General features: G+C 34.3%; 1 pseudogene; it reads right to left on the bottom strand.

Annotated features, from left to right (window-relative positions):
• Positions 1 to 952: 952 nt before the first annotated feature.
• On the bottom strand, positions 953 to 2,028 carry LOC116420694 (annotated as a pseudogene).
• Between the last annotated feature and the right edge of the window lie 5,419 nt (positions 2,029 to 7,447).

Raw genomic sequence — 7,447 nt, forward strand, 5'->3', positions numbered from 1 at the left:
TTATATTTTTAATTCAAACAATATATATATATCTTTGCTTTTATTAATATAATTTAATCATCATTCATATATTAACACCATAATGGAAATAATCCGGTCGGAAAGGTTCTCAAGTGATTCCGTTTAAATTCGTTGTCTTGTTATTTAAGTCTCCATTTTTTAAATTAATTGTCCCCCAAGGCTCCCGCCCTAGGATAAACCCCCCAAATTAAAAAACACCTAATGCCGTTTTGATCACTTTGGGGTGCCCGGATATGAGGTTAAATAACACTTTTCCATCACAAATCCTCGGCAAAGCATGGTTTGCTCGGGAACGAATGGGCCTGGTAGAACCAGTAGCCAGTCATAGGAAAGAAGGTTCATCCACAAGTTATGGGGCTTGCTCTGAAGGATATTGCATCTTCAGATGGCGGGTTGCTGATCTCTGTTGAGTTGGGGATTAAGGTATCCGTTGGTGATCTGCTAGAGGAAAGTAGTTTTAGTGGTCTTGATTCATGGAGTTAAATGTCTATGTACCCAAAACATTATTGTCTTATGTAATATATAACATATTATGTATAATGTACTAATTATGAGTTATATTAATAAGAAGAATATTAAAAGAATATATTAATTAATTTTTATTAAAGTTAATTATATTAATTAATTAAAATAAATTATGCTCTTTTTTTTGTTTAATTCATGGATGAATCTATATGAATGTGCGTATATTTGTTTAAATTGATTTTATAAAAAATTGTAAAAAAAAAATTAATACTGGGATAGTATATAAATTAAAATTAAAAAAAAAATAAATTTAAGCAGGAAGTAGTTTAATTAGAATGTCGGCCTTTGGGCGTTGATGGTGAAAACCAAGGCCTCCTTCCTGATTGGTCCTAGGAAGGGTTTCCTTCATGGTTGGCTTACAAAGGCCAGTATTTTTAGTTAAATTACTTGGACTCTTCCTTAGGTTTTAGTATATAATTTTCGAATTAAGAGGTATAAGGACGGAGAATGAAGGAGTAAACCAAAGCCAACGACCAATGATAATGAACGGTTGTTCTCTGGTTGGCCTCCGTTCAAGGTGGTGTAATTAGGTTTCCGGTAATTCAGAATAAGGTTTGGGAGATTGGGCGGAATATTAATGCTTCGTTGATTGGCTGTGGGTAGTGGAATGATTGGGAGAATTAGGATGAACCTGTAAACGAGAACGCCTCCTAGTTTGTTAGGGATAGAGCGTAGAATGGCGTATGCAAATAGGAAGTATCATTCTGGTTTAATGTGTGGAGGAGTATTTAAGGGGTTAGCAGGTGAGAAGTTGTCTTGGGTTAAACTTGGTGGTCTGGTGAGAAAAGGGTTAGGATAAGGAGTATTGGAGGAAAATATAAAATCCCTAAAGGTATCTTTGATTGGTATAGTATGGGTGGAATGGAATTTTATCTGGTCCTGGGTTGATGCCCGATGGGTTATTAGAGCCTGTTTTCATGTGAAAGGTAGGTGGACAATTTCAATGCTATAATTGATAAATGGTAAGAATAAAGGTGGAAGGCAAAAGAATCGTGTAAAGTTGCTTTATCTACTGCGAAACCCCTCAAATTCATTCTGCAGGTTTTAATGGGGATAATGATAGTAAGTTTGTAATTACGGTAGCACCTCAGAATGATATTTGGCCTAAGGAGGACAATAACCAACAAATGCGGGCATTGGGTAAGTGGAGGACTACTCCGATGTTCCATTTTCTTTTAAGATAAGATCCATAGTAAATTCCTCGGAAATGTAGAATAAACATAAAAGAATATGGAAGCCCCCATTAGCGTGTAGATTACGTAGTAATCACCGTAATTAACGTCACGAAAATGTGGCTGGGAGGAAAGGCGGTGAATGTGTCAGAATTGGTGTATTGCTAGGAATATCCGGTGAGGATTTGAATAATTGGGCATATTCCTAATAAAGACCCAAGTTTCATCATGCGAGATATTGGATTTGGGTAGGGGCCAATAAAAGGTGGTTGATAATTTTTAGGAGGGTTGTTTTTCGAATGTTAATCATTAGTTTTTTAGTTGAATTACAACAATGGTTTTTCAGGTCTGGGTTATGGTTTAAGTCCATACTAAAACTAATATGGAAACGATTTATTTTGTATTGTCTTTAATGTTAATTTTTTGGGTTTTAGCTTCTAAACCTTCTCCTGTGTAGGGGTTTAATTTTTGTCAGTGGGGGTTTGGGTTTTGCTTATCATTGTTGGTTGAATTAGCACGTTTTTGGGGTTAATTGTGTTTTTGATTTATTTGGGAGGTATATTAGTAGTGTTTGGTTATCTGCTGCTAAAGCGACTGGTATTTCCTGGCTGGGGAAGGTAATATGGTAGCTTTTGGTATGTTGATTGAGTTTATTAATAGAAATAGTTTGGTTAATGGTGTCAGGAGGGTAAAGTGGTGATGGCTGTTGAGTTATTTGATTCATTGGGGAATTTTGTGTTGGTCAGGATTGGAATGGGGTTATCTTTGTTGTATGGTTGCGGTGGTTGGGGCTATAGTATTAAGGTTGAATTTTGTTTATTACCATTTTGGGTAGTTTTGGAGGTTTATTCGGGGTTTGTAATTTCAGGATTATAAGGGTTTGGTTATAGAAATTATAAAAGGAGGTATTTTTGATGAGTCCTTTTGGGTGAAATAAAAGTAGAAGACAGGGACTTGAATTGGCGACCTTTTGGTGAATCTTTTCATATCCACCCTAGATAATTAATTATTTGGAAATTTTGACCTATTTGTAAACCTGCCTAAAGGTTTAGTCGATGAAAGATGGGGAAATATCCTAGTATGTTTGAAAAAAGTTGTGCGTGTGAATTATGGGTATGATCGGTATTTTGTTAATTGGTGAATAGTTCAATTGAGGTTAGAATCCTATAATGTTAACTAAATTAGCTGAGATTTTTAGTATGGTTGGTATTGTTATAAGGGTTGTTGTGGTGGGAGGAATCTTGTTGTGGTAGGAATCCTGTAAGAATACACCCAAAAACTAGTCGTATAATAGGATTAAATTAGGTTTAGTTGTTTTCGAATATTATAAGGAAAGGTAGGGAATGTGGTTTCGTTTAGTAAGAGAAGTAATTCTCATGCTATAGAAGGCTGTAAGTATGGTAGCAATAATTAACATGAGGGCTCATTTTTACGTGTGATGTTTTGGCTTGATGATTGCGTCTTTTAGTAGAATCCTGCTAAAAATGGGGTTCCTATAAAGAAAGGCCCTAATATAATTTGAAGGATTGATTGGAAGGCGTAAATGGTCCTCCTATTTGGAATTCTTGTTAGGTACGTTGGGTTATGGATAATGAGCCAGAGCATGGGAACAGTATTGCTTTGAAAGAAAGCGTGGGTGCAAATATGTGGAATGCCCTTTAAATTTGGTTGGTTTTGGCCAAGGGCTACCTATTAAGCCTAGTTGACTTGATTGGGAAAAAGCCAACGATTTTTTGATATCATTTTGGGTAACGGCACAAATAGCGGTAAATAGGGTTTAATTCCTCCCTAAACTTAGTATGTGGTCAGAGCTGTTTTGATTGCCTTTATGGCGGGGTTAAATCAATTATTAAAAATACCTGCAACAACTATGGTGCTAGGGTGTAATGCTGATACGGGGGTGGGTCCCTTCCTAGGCTGATGGTAGTCAAAGGGTGTGGCCAAATTGGGCTGATTTTCCGGTTCTTGACAAGGATTAATCCAATGGGGCTGGTGTTATTAATGTTTGTTATGAAAATATGTTGGAATGTCTCAAGGAGTTCAGTTAGTATTATTCGTATAGCTAACATGGAATCCGATGTCTCCGATTGGGTTGTATAGTACAACGGAAACAGCGGTGTTGCGTGGGTTTCCGAATCATCACCCGATGGTATAAAGGATATGATCCTACTCCTTCTCATCCGATGAATAACGAAATAGATTGTTTGGGATACAAGAATAATTATTAAAGGAAGATAATTAAGTATTTGGCGGTGAATATTTGGGTCGGTGTATATATCAGATTGAAGAATTCTAGGAAAGGATCATGTAACATATAATGCAATTGGGATAAATGTGATGGAGAAATAGTCTATTTAAAGCTTATTGATAAGTTAAATTGTTAATAAGTCATTGCCAGTTTTGGTAATTTGGTTCTTGTCGGGAAAGGAAGGTATTATTTGGGGATGAGACTAGTAAAGAAAACTAGTTTGATTATGGTTTTTTATTAATTGGGAAGGTTGATGGTTTTTGGTATAAAGATATTATGATTAAAGGGAATTATAATAATGGTTAATAGAAGAAAAGTATTTAATAAATAGTTAATTACTTTTTTTACGGGTTACCGGTTCCCTAAGACCAATGGACCTTTACTATCCTTTAAAGTAAAAAACCATGGGAGGGTTTTTCATGGAATCAAGAGTTAGCAGTTCTTGTAACTTTCTCAGGCATATAAGGAGGTTTAAGCTCCTAATATTAGATTCACAATCTAATGTTTTTGTTAAACTATATTTAACACTTAATAAATAAATAAAGTTAAACTTATTTAAGATTTTCTAATCTTAAATCTTAGTTTCTTCAAATCAAATAAAGATTTTAAAAAGACTAAGAAAATCATCCCCAAGGATAATAACTATGATAAAGGTTTATACCAGGAATGCAGGGCTGGTTCAATATTAGGAAAACTATCAATATAATTGGCCATGTTAAAACCAAATTAACAAAAAACCATATGATCATCTCAATAGATCCAGAAAAAGCATTTGACAAAATCCAACATCCATTCCTATTAAAAAACACTTGAGGTATAGGAATAAATGGACTTTTTCCTTAAAATAATCCGTTATTTAAAACCATATTAAGCATCATATGTAATGGAACAAACTAACCATTCCCAATAAGGAATCCTAAATTGAAACAAAAGGTTGCCCTTTATCACCGTTACCCAAATATTTATTAGAAACTGGCTTTGGCAATAAGAGCTGAGAAAGAGATTAAAGGAATAAGAATAGGCAATGAGGAAACCAAATTATCCTCTTTGCCCCGATGATGATGGTATTAAGAACCCCAGAAGTTCTGCTAAAAAGTTATTGGAAATAATCCACAACTTTTAAAAGTTGCTGGTTTAAAATAAACCCACATAAGTCATCAGCATTCTTATATTCATAAAAAATCCAACAGTCAAAATTTACAATGAAAATTCCATTTAAAGTAACTACATTAATATAAAATATTTGGGAAATTCTGCCAGGAAAATCAGAAACATGGAGCAAAATTACAGACCACTTTTCACACAAATTAAGTCTGATCTAACCAATTGAAATAAAATTCTTGGATAGGGTGAGCAAATATAATAAAAAGGCCAATATTATCTAAACTAATCTATTTAGGCGCTATACCAATCAGACTCCCAAAAGGAAACTATTTTAATGACCTAGAAAAAATAACAACAAAATTCATCTGGAAAAACAAAAGATCCAAAATTTCAAGGGAATTAAAAAAAAAAATCAAATGAAAATTGGCTTGGCCTTCCAGATCTAAAATTTTTATGGGCAGATTACCAAAAACCATTTGATATTGGCTAAAAAAGAATTAGTTGATCAGTGGAAATAGGTTAAGGTTCAAGGGAAAAACAGTCCCTTCTTGGCAACCTAATCTTTGACAAACCCAAAGACCCCAACTTTTTGGGATAAGAACTTACTGTTTGACAAAAGGTGGGAAAATTGGAAAACTAATATGGCAGAAACTAAGGCATTCATCCCACTTAAACACCGTATACCAAAGGGTGGGGTCAAAAATGGGTTCTTGACAAGGCATAAAGAATGAAATTATTAATAAATTTGAGGAAACAGGATAGTTTCCTCAGACCTGGGAAGGGGAAATTTGACCAAAAAGAACTAGAATCTTACTGATCACAAAATAAGAAAATTTCAACTATAAAACTGAAAAGTTTTTTCAAACAAAACTAATGCAGACAAGATTAGAAGGGAAGCTAAACTGGGGAAAATATTTTTTCCAAAGGTTCTGACAAAGGCCTTTCCAAAAATATGAAATTAACTCTAATTTTGAAAAATCAAATTCTCCAATTGAAAAATGGTCAAAAGGATATGAACAAAACAATTCCTCAAAGATGAAGAAATTGAAACTATTTCTAGTCATTATGAAATCTGCTCCAACTCATTATTAATCGAAATGCAAATTAAGACAATTCTAAGATACCACTATACATTTCAGATTTTTAAGATGGACAGGAAAAAATAATGAATTGATTGTTAGAGGGGATGGGAAAACTGGGACATTGATGTTTTTTTGGGTTGCAAACAAATCCAACCATTCTGGGTAGTTTGGAACTATGTAAAGGATTTTCAAACTGTGCATGCCCCGTCCAACAGTGTTACTACTGGGCTTATTTTAAAGAGATCATAAAGAAGGGAAAGGGACCTTTGTGCACGAAATTTAATGGCAACCCTCTTTGTGGTTAGGAAACTGGGAACTTAGGTGGATTCCCATCAGTTGGAGAAGGGCCGAATTAATTGTGGTATATGAATACTTGGAATAATTTATTGTTCTGTAAAAATGACCAACGGATGATTTCGGAAAGGCCTGGAGGGACTTACATGAACTGATTGATGCTGAGTGAAATGAGCGGGACCTGGAGGTCATTTATACTTCAACAACAATATATATGATGACCGGTTCTGATGGCCTAAACCATCCTCAGTTAAAATCAACCAAATCATTTTCCAATGGACAGTAATGAACTGAAACGCTACAAGAAAAGAACTCTGGGGAGATGACAAAACTATTACTTAATTCCCAATCCCTATATTTTTGCCCACCTGCATTTTTGATTTCCTTCCAAAGCTAATTGTACAAATTTCAAAGTCTGATTCTTTTTGTCAACAAAATAACAGTTTGGTCATGTTACTTATTTGTATCTAATTTATATTTTAATATATTTAACATCACTGGTCATCCTCCATTCTGGCAGAAGGGTTTGGGGTAAGGGTGAAAAAAATTGGAATAAGAGGTTTGGCAATTGTTAATGCTGTAAAATTACCCATACATATAACCTGTAAATAAAAGGCTATTAAAAAAAGACAAAAAAAAAAAAAGAATTTAGATGCTACACCACTTGGTGCTCTATGCTACCCTTTCCAATTACTTTTTAGTCTATTTTCCCATGGCCTTCTATTGAATGTGATTTTTATTGCATTGTGCTCTGGAAAAAACAAAAAACAAAAACAAAACACTTATTCTTCCTGCCTTTCTGCATTGGATTTTGAGGTCTTTATGTCCTAATATATGGTCAGTTTTTAATAAAGATTCTATGAACTGCCAAGAAGAAAATGTACTGGCTCCATTCAATTTTTTCTAAGTTGTATCATCCCTAACTTTTTTAGCATTCTGTTTACCTCCTTAACTTCTTTCTTGTTTATTTTATGCTTTGATTTATCTAGTTCTGAGTGACC

Source organism: Sarcophilus harrisii, chromosome 1, assembly GCF_902635505.1.
Source record: "Sarcophilus harrisii chromosome 1, mSarHar1.11, whole genome shotgun sequence".
NCBI lineage: Eukaryota > Metazoa > Chordata > Mammalia > Dasyuromorphia > Dasyuridae > Sarcophilus > Sarcophilus harrisii.